The sequence below is a fragment of the Nomascus leucogenys genome, chromosome 4 (assembly GCF_006542625.1).
Source record: "Nomascus leucogenys isolate Asia chromosome 4, Asia_NLE_v1, whole genome shotgun sequence".
NCBI lineage: Eukaryota > Metazoa > Chordata > Mammalia > Primates > Hylobatidae > Nomascus > Nomascus leucogenys.
The window spans coordinates 33,608,796-33,622,640 of NC_044384.1; the positions used below are offsets into that span (position 1 = coordinate 33,608,796).

The 13,845-nt window shown below is 49.0% G+C and overlaps 1 protein-coding gene across 2 annotated transcripts in view; it reads right to left on the minus strand.

Moving 5' to 3' along the window:
* C4H18orf25 (chromosome 4 C18orf25 homolog) overlaps positions 1-7,943 on the minus strand; it is a 94,428-nt gene extending 86,485 nt beyond the window's left edge. For both annotated transcript variants that reach the window (XM_003267540.4, XM_003267541.4), the window contains exon 1: positions 7,636-7,943. The gene's annotated coding sequence lies outside the window, so the exon portion shown is untranslated. The remainder of the gene's footprint in view (positions 1-7,635) is intronic.
* Positions 7,944-13,845: the final 5,902 nt, after the last annotated feature.

Here is a 13,845-nt window from a genome sequence, read left to right on the forward strand (position 1 = left end):
CTTGGGCCCAGGAGTTGGAGACCAGCCTGGCCAACATAGTAAGACCCCATCTCAATCAATCAATCAATCAATAAAAATAAACTTAATTTCTAGACTACCCAAGCACAATTCTAGTTTTTCTTTGTTTTTTGAGACGGAGTCTCGCTCTGTCGCCCAGGCTGGAGTGCAGTGGTGCGATTTCAGCTCACTGCAAGCTCCTCCTCCTGGGTTCATGCCATTCTCCTGCCTCAACTTCCCCAGTAGCTGGGACTACAGGCACCCACCACCACATCTGGATAATTTTTTGTATTTTTAGTAGAGACGGGGTTTCACCGTGTTAGCCAGGATGGTCTCGATCTCCTGACCTCATGATCCGCCCGCTTCCGCCTCCCAAAGTGCTGGGATTACAGGCATAAGCCACCATGCCTGGCACAATTCTATTTTATATACATTCTTAGGAATGGCTGCTCTAAGTAAGTTTTAACAGATTTAATGTTGTTTCTCTTTGAACAACAATCAGAACTTACTAATACATGAACTTGAATTACAAGCAAATGTTATTTTGCGAATGAACTGGCATTACAAAAAAACGACATTTCCCCCCTACCTCCCGAGACAGAGTCTTGCTCTGTTGCCCAGAGCTGGGGTGCAATGGCATGATCTCGGCTCACTGCAACCTTCACCTCCCAGATTCAAGTAATTCTCCTGCCTCAGCCTCCCAAGTAGCTGGGATTACAGGCATTCACCACCACGCCCAGCTAATTTTTGTATTTTTAGTAGAGACAGGGTTTCATCATGTTGGCTAGGCTGGTCTCGAACTCCTGATCTCGTGATCCACCTGCCTCGGCTTCCCAAAGTGCTGAGATTACAGGCGTGAGTCACCATGCCCAGCCCAAAAAACGACATTTAAGTTTCCAGCCTTTTCAAGCTTAGAAATACTAAGAAAAATGCTATTTTCTAATACCTTATTTAAAATGAATGTATAAAGGAAAACACTAGTTCCATACTACAGTTGTTTTGTTATGCAGTACTTTTTTCCCTTATAATCTACTTTCTCTTCTCTACATTTTAGAGCAGGAAGGAAACTTAGAAATCATCTGGTTCACTAGGTTGAGTTCCGTGGGCAGAGACTGCTTGCTTGTTTTGTTTGTATTTTTTTTTTTTTGAGACAAAGTTTCCCTCTTGTTGCCCAGGCTGGAGTGCAATGGCGCAATCTTGGCTCACCGCAACTGCCTCCCAGGTTCAAGAGATTCTCCTGCCTCAGCCTCCCGGGTAGCTGGGATTACAGGCATGCACCACCACGCCCAACTAATTTTGTATTTTTAGTAGAGACAGGGTTTCTCTAAGTTGGTCAGGCTGGTCTCGAACTCCAAACTTCAGGTGATCCGCCCGCCTCGGCCTCCCAAAGTGCTGGGATTACAGGCGTGAGCCACCGTGCCCCACCCCAAACTGCTTATTTTATGTGCCCATTACCACCTGGCACGTAAATGCTCAGTAAATGGGTTTTTAATTTAACCAGGTATAAATACCACGTATGCATTAAGTCCCTGCTGATAGATTTCCGCTTTAGATTGTCACTTAACTAGAAAATACTCATTTAGGTAGCTTTTAAAATTATTTAAAGTCAAGTTAATAATTTAGGAATTTACACCATCTACCTATTAAGTGGCAGAGTCTGAGCAGAGGAATGAGGTCCCTTATTTTGAATAGACATGAAAGAACAGAAACAAAACTTGAAACACTGTAAATTAAAGCCAAAAATCCTAACAACTAATCAAAACAACTTACCAAATCTCAGTTATATTGGCTACTTTAAAGTATTTTAAAATCACATTTACTATTATCAGCTGCTACAAATATGTTCCGATAAATCTGTATAATACATAGATCACACAGTTTCCTCTCCTAGCAGTTCAGGAATATAGAAGAGAACTTTAGTCCCGGCGTGGTGGCTCACGCCTGTAATCCCAGCACTTTGGGAGGCCAAGGCAGGCAGATTACCTGAGGTCGGGAGTTTGACACCAGCCAGACTAACATGGAGAAACCCCTTCTCTACTAAAAATACAAAATTAGCCAGGTGTGGCGGCACATGACTGTAATCCCAGCCACTTGGGAGGCTGAGGCAGGAGAATCGCTTGAACCCAGGAGGCGGAGATTGCGGTGAGTGGAGATCGCGCCATTGCACTCCAGCCCGGGTAACAAGAGCAAACGCCGTCTCAAAAAAAAAAAAAAGATAACTTTAAAAAAGCAAGATACTTTTTAGTTTCACCCTGCTCCTGCTCCTGCTCCTTACTTTTACAAGGCCCTGTAGGCTGAGTGTGAAAACTGACTGACTGAACATCAATCCCACTTCTGCTGAGAGAATCTGCCCACACAGAAGTAAAAAACACTGCTTCTTTACTTTAGGTGGAATCATAAGAGTTCTGAAAAAGTAAGGAAAAGAGGTACAAGTAAAGGTAAAGGCTAAAAGGATTCAGAAGAGTATCATGACAACAGTCAAACTCAAAACCAAGACTGGAAATTGATAACTAAAGAAAAATAACTATCAGATTTATTTAATCTGATGACCAAGAAATCAAAATAAATAAACCAAACTAAAATAAATACAACCAGTAAAATTTATATTCACTGGGCCAGGCTCAGTGGCTCACCCCTGTAATCCTAGCACTTTGGAAGGCCAAGGTGGGCGATCACTTGAGGTCAGGAGTTCAAGACCAGCCTGGCCAACAGGGTGAAACCTCGTCTCCACCAAAAATATAAAAAATTAGCTGGGTGTGGTGGCACGCACTTGTAATCCCAGCTACTCGGGAGGCTGAGTCAGGAGAATCACTTGAATCCAGGAGGCAGAGGTTGCTGTGAGCCGAGATCCTGACACTCCACTTCAGCCTGGGTGAGAGGGCAAAACTCCATCTCAAAAAAAAATTTGTATTCACTCAACTTAAGGATAATAAAGAAAAATATTTTTGTTCTTTTTTTTTTTTTTTGAGAAAAGAGTCTCAGGCAGTGGCATGATCACCACTCACTGCAGCCACAAACTCCTGGGCTCAATTGCTCCTCCCATTTCAGCCTCCTGAGTAGCTGGGACTACAGGCACGTACCACCACACCCAGATAATCTTTTAATTTTTCTGTAGAGACAGGGTTTTGCCATGTTGCCCAGGCTGGTCTCCTGGGCTCAAGCAATCCACCAGCCTCGGCCTCCCAACGTGCTGGGATTAGAGGCATGAGCCACTGCACGCAGCCCCAGAAAAATCTTTAAAAAGGAGTGTCGGGGCCAAGCATGGTGGCTCCCACCTATAATCCCAGCACTTTGGGAGGCCGAGGTGGGCGGATCACCCGAGGTCAGGAGTTCGAGACCAGCCTGGCCAACATGGTGAAACCCTGTCTCTACTAAAATACAAAAATTAGCCAGGCATGATGGCACATGCCTGCAATCCCAACTACTCAGGAGGCTGAGGCAGGAGAATCGCTTGAACCCAGGAGGTGGAGGTTGTAGTGAGCGGAGATTGTGCCATTGCACTCCAGCCTGGGCATCGCAGCGAGACTCTGTCTCAAAAAAAATAAATAAATAAAAATAAAAGGAATGCCTATCTCATTCTTCATATTCTACCTGGAATTCTTTCCTCCAAAAAGAAGAAAATTCCCAACTCATTAGCGGACTAATAAGGTACCTTTGCAACTTGGCCCTATCTCCATCTGCCCTATCCATTCCTTTTGAAAGCTCAAGGCACTGGCCCCACTTAACCATTCAAATGCACTGATAATCATGACTTTGGTTAGGCTGCCCTAGCCTGGCATGCTCACCTGGAAATCCAACTCAAACCTCAGGTTTAAATGTCTAAGCTCCTTAAGCACCACGTGGCCTTGTTGGTCTTATTCACCGATATAGTTCCTGCAACTAGAGCACTGCTGGCACACAGTAAACACTCAATAAATTGTTGTTGTGAGAATAAAGAGGCTCCACATGAATTATTATTATTATTTTTTTTTTTTTTTGAGACAAGGTCTCACTTTGTTGCCCAGGCTGGAGTGCAGTGGCACAGTCACAGCTCACTGTAGCCTCAACCTCCTGAGCAATCTTTCCACCTCAGCCCCACAAGCAGCAGGGACTAAAGATCCATACCACCCCGCCCAGCTAAGTTTTTTAATTTTTTATAGAAATTGGCTCTCAAGGCCGGGTGCGGTGGCTCACACCTGTAATCCCAGCACTTTGGGAGGCCGAGGCGGGTGATCACTTGAGGTCAGGTGTTCAACACCAACCTGGCCAACATGGTGAAACCACGTCTCTACTAAAAATAAAAAATTAGTCGGGCGTGGTGGCAGGCGCCTGTCTTAGCTACTTGGGAGGCTGACGTGGGAGAATCATTTGAACCCGGGAGGCAGAGGTTGCAGTGAGCCAAGACCGCGCCACTGCACTCCAGCCTGGGCGACAGAGTAAGACTCCATCAAAAAAAAAAAAAAAAGTAAAGAAAAAAAGAAAAAACAAACAAACGAAAGAAGAAAAAGAAAGGGGCTCTCACTATGTTCCCCAGGCTGGTCTTAAACTCCTGAGCTCAACTGATCCTCCCGTCTCAGCCTCCCAAAATGCTGGGATCAGAAGTGTGAGCCACCGTGCCCAGCCCCTTACAAATATTTTATCCACTCTATTTTCTATCCCCCTTCTATATAGCTCTTCCCTTTTATAGTCTCACAACTTTTTATTCAAATTATCATACGTATTTCATTTTGCCTACAGAATTACAGTAACCCAAGAAACTTTACTTGGTCCCAAACTCTTTCCTAAAATAACAGAAGATAATGAAATCAGTATTCCTTAAAGGAACACATTAAAAATCCAACATTTAGGCCAGGTGCAGTTGCTCACAACTATAATCCCAACACTTTGGGAGGCCAAGTCAGGAGGACTGCCTGAGCCCAAGAGTTCAAGACAAGTCTGGGCAACATAGGGATACTCCATCTCTACAAAAAATTTAAAAATTAGCCAGGCGTGGTGGCTCACGCCTGTAATCCCAGCACTTTGGGAGCCGAGGCAGGCAGATAGCCTGAGGTCAGGAGTTTGAGACCAGCCTGACCAACACAGAGAAACACCGTCTCTACTAAAAACACAAAATTAGCCAGGCATGGTGGCACATGCCTGTAATCCCAGCTAATTGGCAGTCTGAGGCAGGAGAATCGCTTGAACCCAGGAGGTGGAGGTTGCAGTGAGTGGAGATTGCACTCCAGCCTGGGCAACAAGAGCAAACTCTGCCTCAAAAAAAAAAAAAAAAAAAAATTTTAAAAACTTAGCTGAGTGTGGTGGCGTGAGCCTGTGGTCTCAGCTACTTGGGAGGCTGAGGTGGGAGGAATGCTTGAGCTCGGGAGGTTGAGGCTGCAGTGGGCTGTGATCACGCCACTGCACTCCAGCCTGGGCGACAGAGAAAGAGTGTCTTTAAAAAAAAAAAAAAAAAAAAGCACACACACACACATTTTTCACCTTTTACAGGTTTTTCTCTCAAGTACTGTCAATTCAGTAAACATGAATACATGTTATTTCCATATCCTCAGTTACGTGCAGGAAAATGAGGAAGATCTAAGATGATTTACCCAAGTAAGGTTTGGGTCTCTAGTGTACACGAATTCCAAACTTTAAAAAGAAGAATACTGAAATTGCCTATCTATCAAGTCTGTTCATGCACGTGTCAAAAAAAGCCGTAAGACTGGGAATCCCAACAAAACAACTTCTTGTATAATGAGTAACTACAGAAGCGCACAAAATTTACTAGTCACACAATAAAGAGACTGAAAGTACCAATGTCACTATTAATATTAGAAGCAAGAAACCTTTGAAGGACACGCATTAGCCCTCAGTTCTAAAGGAACTGCATTAAATTAGAACCTAAAGCTGAATTTATCTTTACTATATGGGTTTTGAATTAATCATAACCATAAAACAAAGAGTATTATTACAGTTACTCTCACATAAATGCATGTTACAGTAATATAAAGTGAATAAGTAACAACTACACTGTGAACTTATTCTAACAATGGGGAAAGTTTCCAGCTCCAATATCCAGTCCATCCTATTTTTCACAAAAAGGTGTCAGAAAAAAAATTTTTTCCTATTAAGAAATCTGATTCAGGCCGGGCGCCATAGCTCACGCCGGTAATCCCAGCACTTTGGGAAGCCGAGGCGGCTGGATCACGAGGTTAGGAGTTCAAGACCAGCCTGGCCAATGTGGTGAAACCCCGTCTCTACTAAAAATACAAAAATTAGCTGGGCGCGTGCCCGTAATCCCAGCTACTCGGGAGGCTGAGGCAGGATAATTGCTTGACCCAGGACCGGAGAGGCGGAGGTTGCAGTGAGCCGAGATCGCACCACTGAACTCCAGCCTGGGCTACAGAGCGAGACTCCGTCTCAAAAAAAAAAAAAAAAATGGTTAGCGATGTGACTCCTCAGGACATCAGGTAGTAACTATCAGTTGTAGGCCTCTAAAAATGCTTGTTAAACCAAAAGACAATGCTCTGATTACTGGAGGAATCTAGATTGCCAGGATCAGCAAAACTACATTAGAAAGTTAATAGCTTCCATCCTTAAAATATCCCAAGAGAAGAAAGGCAGTGATTCTGTTAGCATGTACCCAATACTACACAATAATAGCCTAAGCAAAATTGGCAGATGCATGTTTAATTAAGAGGTCCAACCTTGACGAAGTATCATCAGTAGGATTTTAATTCTACCGGGTGGGAGGATTCAGAAAGCAAAAGGTCAGGCAAAAAGCAAAAAACCCATCCAAGCAGAAACTGCTCAAGGATCTAGTAGAGCTCATACCGATGTTCTCTACTTCAACCTGTGAGCATCAATTTTGTGATGGGGGCTGCCGGGGACGGGGGACGGGGGGCGGACAATTTAAAAGTGAGAATGAATGGCTTGCGTAAAGGCGATAGTCTTCAACCCGGGTTCGTCAGTGTACATCCTCGCCGGTTTTGAAATAAAGTTGACAAACTCCCCAGAAGCGGTCTATTTTGGAGACTGACATCTCTCGCATTGACCGGAGCGCCTGCCGACCAAAGGTAGTGGAAGCGCCGAGAGGCAGGCGGCGCCAAGCCTATAAGAAAGCCTTTTCTCCCTCCTCCAAGGCCACTGCGGCCGCGGCGCCGGAGCTCTCTGCTGCAGGGGCAGGTGTCGGCGCCAGACCCCCAGCTCTCCGAGCTGACGGAGTTGCCGCCACTGCTTCCCCCGCGGGCCTAGGACCCGGAAAGTTGCGTGAAGACAACTCCAGGGCCGTGAAGCCGCTTCCCCCGCCAGCCCGGGGACTGCGGCACCTCCAGCCTCCCCTCAGCACCCCCGGAAAAGGACTCGCCTCAACCCGGCCCCAGCGTCTGGGGTCTTGGGGTGCCGGAGCCAACTCCGCCGGGCCGGGAGGAGGCGAGGGTCACCAGCGGCGGACGAGCAAGGAGGTCGGAGCGGTGAGATGCCCCCGCGTCAGCCAGCAATCCAGGCTGCGAGTTCCCGGCGCCCACCAGCCGGGCCCGCCAGGACCCCAGCGTCCGGACGCCGTAAAGCCCTCACCGCGGCCCGTAACCCTCCGATTCGCCCCGACCCCTCCCTGGGACGCAGCCCGGGCCCCCCAACTCGACCAGTAGCCAGGCCGCGGCCCTGCGCCCCTTCCCGCCTCACCTGCGCTCCGCGGCGACGCCGTGCCTCTTCGCTCGCTCCGCGCGCGCCCCGTCGGGGCACGCACCGACCCCCCGGCCGGGACTCTCCCCGCTGCGGTGACTCAGGACGGGACGGCCACCGCCGCCTTCTCCTCCTCGGAACAAGCCCCGGCAGCGAGCAGAGGGTCACGGTCAGAGCCCCTGCCGGGACCAAAGTGAACCTCGCCGCCTTCGCAGCCTCTACCACCAAGTCCCTTCAGTCGTCCGCGCCGCCCCCAAGAAAATGTCACCAGAGGCCGTTCCGCTCAGCGCCTCACTTCCGCCCGGAAACACAGAGCCGGCGTCGGCCGGCTAGAGAGGCCGCTGCGCCGGAGACCTCTGGAGACTGGCGCCCGAGGCCCGAGAAAAACCAGACAGCGCCATCTGGCGCGATGGAACCCGCGCTCCTCCCGCTGCAGACTGCGGGGCGTGAAGGCGTCGGCTCCCCGGGCTTCTTTCCCGCGCTCCCTCCTTCTGTTGAGACCGTCTCCTTTCCGAAATGTCTTTCCCGGGGGGTGGGAAAGCCACTCAATGCAAGCCAAGGACAATGCCTTCAGCAAAGGACAGTGCTCCCTTTTCTGTGCGCTGCTCAGTACTCACCCCCTCTTGAGGCCCTTCCGAAAGCAGCTTGCGGTGTCTGAATCCCTGAGTCGCTCCAGCGGAGAGCCCGTGCCCTTCTCTCTCCGCTTTTTCGCGGATGTTGACAGCTGGGCTCGGGGAGACTCGGCTGAGCTCTTCTCGGGCAGCGGCACCAACATCTGCTCAAGTTTCTGCCCGGGCACCTTGCAGGCCTTGCAGATCGACCGCCACCTGCTGGTGGGACGGGGCCCGCGGGGGAGACCCCGCTCTGCCCCGAATTCCGCCTCTGCAGTCTCCCTGCGATTTGCAGTCAGCCCTGAGGAGGGTGGGGGAAACGAGGTGGACCCGAACCCCGAGAAAGGGGAGGAGGGCCCAGGTCCACTGGCGGGTAGAGCGCTTCCCAAGGAGGAGCAGGAGATGCTGAAGACATATCTCACGACTCAAGATCTGGCCAAGGACCCGCGCTCCCCCAAAGCAAAGCAGTGTTTTGAGAAGAAAAATAATGATAATAAAGCTTTGAGGAGGAAAATGTAAACGGTCTTTACCTTTACAGAGCTGTGCTGGAACCTCGGATGAGACCCGTCAAGAGGAGATTCTGAAAATCTCACACCACTGGGTCTGCACTCCCCTAAACATCAGTCTCCCCCTTCAGACCAGGCCCCTTAGTTCCCCCACTTCACTCATTTTTTCTGACTGCCTACAGGAGTGCGAGTTTTTCATCCCCAACTACAAGAATAAATTAAGAAAAGAAAATAACTTTTATTGAATGCCTATTACATACCAGGCACGTTGCATTTAAATGGGTTAAATCCATTGAATCCTCATTACAACTCATAACAACCCTGTGAGTTAGATGGCATTACTAGTCCTAAGTTGCAAAGGTGGAAACTGAGGCACAGAGTGACCTGCCCAAGATGACACATCCAAGTAAGTGGCAGTGTTGGATTCCAACACAGGCAGAGCTTACTTTCTTAACCACAGCCACCAACTGCCTCATTGAGAATCACTGAGAACGTAGTGTGTGCTAGCTAAGTAGTTTATCTGTATATGTTATTTCACTCGTTCATTCATTTATTTACTTTCTGCTACCTGAGTCCTCAAGGGATTTGAGGGGTTATGGGGTAGTGACAAGAGCCCAGCCTATTTCAGTAAAAAAAGAAAAGAAAAGAAAAAACCACACTAAGATCACAACTTTCAGTCTGGAAATGAATGAATGTGGACTAATACATTGAGTTTTTAAAAGATTCCTTGACAGTCTGATCTAATCAATGCTGCAGAAATACTGAAGTAGGACCCTGACTACTGAGATACCATCTTGGGTCCTTCTCCTGTTTTTTGTTTTTTGTTTTTTTGTTTTGTTGTTGTTGTTTCTTTGTTTTTTGTTTGGTTGGTTGGTTTTGTTTTTTTTTGTTTTTTTCTTGAGACAGAGTCTTGCTCTGTCGCCCAGGCTGGAGTGCAGTGGCGCAATCTTGGCTCACTGCAATCTCTGCCCCCCGAGTTCAAGCGATTCTCCTGCCTCAGCCTCCCGAGTAGCTGGGATTACAAGCGCACACCACCACGCCCGGCTAATTTTTTGTTTTTTTAGTAGAGACGGGGTTTCGCCATGTTGCCCAGGCTAGTCTCGAACTCCTGACCTCAGATTATCCACCCACCTCAGCCTCCCAAAGTGCTAGGATTACAAGTGTAAGCCAGCGCACCCAGCCCCTTCTCCTATTTAATACCAATAAGTCAATTTCCTACAGCGAATGGCCTTTGTATATTTTTGGAGGCTAGGGCATTTGATATCCTAATTACTAATATTTTTATTACTACTGTATTTCCATTATTAAATGGGACAGTTACTTGCTTCTTCCCTGTCTTCTGTAGGAGCAGAAGGGACCCTACTTCTGCCTCAAAGTCTTCTGTGTATCCAATACTTAGCTCTACAAGCTCCTGAAATGGCACCTCCCCCATAAAACCAGCTCAGCCCAGACAACACCCCCGTCACCACTACCCTTATTACCCCCTCCATCCCGGCCTTCCACTGTGGGTCAGAACTCCCCTACTCACACACACTCTCCTACAAACATGTCTGCCCTTGGTCTATCTGTAGGGTTACTACTAAATCATATTCGTCATCCTCTCAACTTCTGTCATAGCCCTAGAGGCGAGAGTCAAGCCTGTCAGAATCACTCTTCACCATCATTTTTTGCACCTGATATACCGCCTAGCCTGGGGCTAAGCCTGCAGCAGGTACCTGCCAGCCATGGCGGCCTGGACAGTAGCATCAGGGTGTGGCTGGTCTGGCTTTGACTGTAACCTGATCTCTCCTGACTGAGCAGGTTACTTCTACCATTTGCCCTGTAAATGAGAACCACTCGATAGATGATGAAAGTAGGGGGAGACGAGGGGAGGGAACCCTCATTTCTGGGCTCTGGGCTGCCCCCTCCCTTCCATCTCAGATTGCTAAGAATTGGGCAACCTAAGGCCAGGCGTGGTGGCTCACGCCTGTAATCCTAGCACTCTGGGAGGCCAAGGCGGGAGGATCACCTGAGGTCGGGAGTTCAAGACCAGCCTGGCCAACACAGTGAAACCCCATCTCTACTTAAAAAAAAAAAAAACACAGGCCGGGCACGGTGGCTCATGCCTATAATCCCAGCACTTTGGGAGGCTGAGGCGGGCAGATCACCTGAGGTCAGGAGTTCAAGACCAGCCTGGCCAACATGGTGAAACCCTGTCTCTACAAAAATACAAAAAATTAGCCAGGTGTGGTGGCACACACCTGTAATCCCAGCTACTCCGGAGGCTGAGACAGGAGAATCACTTGAACCCTGGAGATGGAGGTTGCAGTAAGCCAAGACTGTGCCACTGCACTCTAGCCTGGGTGACAGAGCAAGACTCTGTCTCAAAAAAAAAAAAAAAAAGCCGGGCACAGTGGCTCATGCCTGTAATCCCAGCATTTTGGGAAGCTGAGGCGGGCGGATCATGAGGTCAGGAGTTTGAGACCAGCCTAGCCAACATGGTGAAACCCCGTCTCTACTAAAAATACAAAAAAAAATTAGCCAGGCGTGGTGGCGGGCGCCTGTAGTCCTAGCTACTCGAGAGGCTGAGGCAGAAGACTCACTTGAACCTGGGAGGCGGAGCTTGCAGTGAGCCCAGATCATGCCACTGAACTTCAGCCCGGGTGACAAAGCGAGACTTTGTCTCAAAAAAAATAAAATAAAATTAGCTGGGTGTTGTGGTGCGCTCCTGTAGTCCCAGCTACTCGGGAGGCTGAAGAAAGAGAATCGCTTGAACCTGGGAGGCAGAGGTTGCAGTGAGCTGAGATTGTGCCACTGCACTCCAGCAAGACACTGACTCAAAAAGAAAAAGGGGCAACCTGGCCTCCCTCAACGTAACCACCCACCCCCACCATAGCCAGCACCCACTAGGATTGCCCAGGACCTGCTAGAAGGCAGTGGCCTCTGGGGAAATGCTGACCTTCTGCACAATAGTAGCCACAGAACCTCAGACAAGTAACCGCTTCCAGGGTTAACATGACTCGCTCTGCCTCACAGCGTCATTCCACGGGATTAAATGGCCTCCTCCAACACAAGGACATCCAGAAGCATTCTAAGGACTCTGAGTAGTGGAAGATCAGACAGTTGTCAGGACCAGGGGCTCTGGGGTTTGACAGATCTGACGTTGGACGGAGTTCTGCCTCTCTAGCAGAGTGACCCTCAGGCAGTTATGTAACCTCACTGAGCCCCATTGTCCTCGCCTGCCAGACATGGATGACCCCCTAGTACTCTGTTGCAGGCTCGGGAGGAGTGAGGGTAGAATGACTCATGATTTCAGCTCTCAGCTCCATGCTCGGCTCAGACAGAATGCTCTAGAACGAGGCTGCCGCTCTGATGGCAGCACTCCAGGCCAGCACCTTCTAGGCCACAGACTCTCAGTGGTCAAATACAGTGAAATTTCCATCTCAACAGACTCATTTTTCCAGAGCAGCAGGTTCACGTGGAACCAGAATGGAACAGTGCAGAAGGATACCATGAAAGTGTAGCCAAGGGTGACTGCGAGGGGGCCCCCTTTCCCCCACAAACCTCCAGCTCCCCACCCTGGTTCTCTGGGCTGGCCAATTAAGACTCGTCTGTCTTGGGTAAAGTACTCTGAAACCCAGCTCCAAGTCTCTCTTTCTAACGGGGTGATCCCCCTGAAACTCCATCTATTTAGAAAGTCTGTAAGTTCTGAAAATGGAAAAAAAAAAAAAAAAAGTGAAAATCAATGCAAAGGACAGTTTCATTTTTTGTTTGTTTGGTTGTTTGTTGTTGTTGTTTTTTGAGACCGGGTCTCACTCTGTCTCCCAGGCTGAAATGCAGTGGCACAATCACAGCTCACTGCAGCCTCAACTTCCCGGACTCAAGCAATCCTCCCACTTGAGCCTCCCAAGTAACTGGGACTACAAGCACATGCCACTATGCCCAGCTAATTTTTAAAAAAATTTTGTAGCCGGGCATGGTGGCTCACGCCTGTAATCCCAGCACTTTGGGAGGCCAAGGCGGGCAGATCACCTGAGGTCGGGAGTTCGAGACCAGCCTGACCAACATGGAGAAACCCCATCTCTACTAAAAATACAAAATTAGCCGGGTGTGGTGGTGTATCCTTGTAATCCCAGCTCCTCAGGAGGCTGAGGCAGGAGAATCACTTGAACCCAGGAGGCGGAGGTTGTGGTGAGCCAAGATCGTGCCATTACACTCCAGCCTGGGCAACAAGAGTGAAACTCCCTCTAAAAAAAAAAAATAAATAAAATAAAAATGTCTGTAGAGACAGGGTCTCACTATGTTGCCCAGGCTGGTCTTGAACTCCTGGACTCAAGACATCTTCCCACCTCGGCCTCCCAGTGTTGGGATTACAGGCACGAGCCACCATGACTGGCCCAAAGGACAGTTTTTAAATTTAACAAGTATGTATAAGCCTCTCTTTTTTTAATGAAAAGAATTGCCCTGTATGACATGGTGCCTGACCTTAGGGGACCTCCTGGGTGGGGCAGAGGGTCCTCTGACACCCCATCTAAAGCAGCACCCAGCACCCACACTCCCCGTTACTGCACCCGTCGTCTTAACACGTGCCCTCATGTGTTCCTGCTTTGCATGCTCTCTTTCGCTTTCATCGGACACACCAGAGGGAAGAGCAGCCAGGGGGTGGGGTCCATGCTGTCTGATCGTGCTCAGTGCCTCACGCAGAGACCCCAGATACACTCAGTGCAAGTGTAGTGAATGGAGGAAGTAGACCTAAGATTCTGAAACCTACAAGGATGTCAACACAAGGAAGTGGTGCCAGGTGCCAAGTGGGTTAGAAGCCAGGAGGAAGGAGGGACCTCTGCAGACAAGGCAGTAGGGGACGCCTCAGGGAGGGCCTGAAACCTGCCTGCAGGTGGTTAAAAAGGAGGAAGACTCAGTGCCTTGAGGGCAGAGCCAGGTCATCCTTCTTCACTGCCCCCTTGGTGTCCAGCATAGAGCCTGGCAGATGGGACAGCCAAAAAGAGTTTGTGTGATTGAAAGGACAAGTGTGCAGAGAAGTGACTTTGTGGGAGGGGTGGGTAAGAGGTAGAAAAGCCCCTGGGATGCCGGGCGCGGTGGCTCACGCCTGTAAT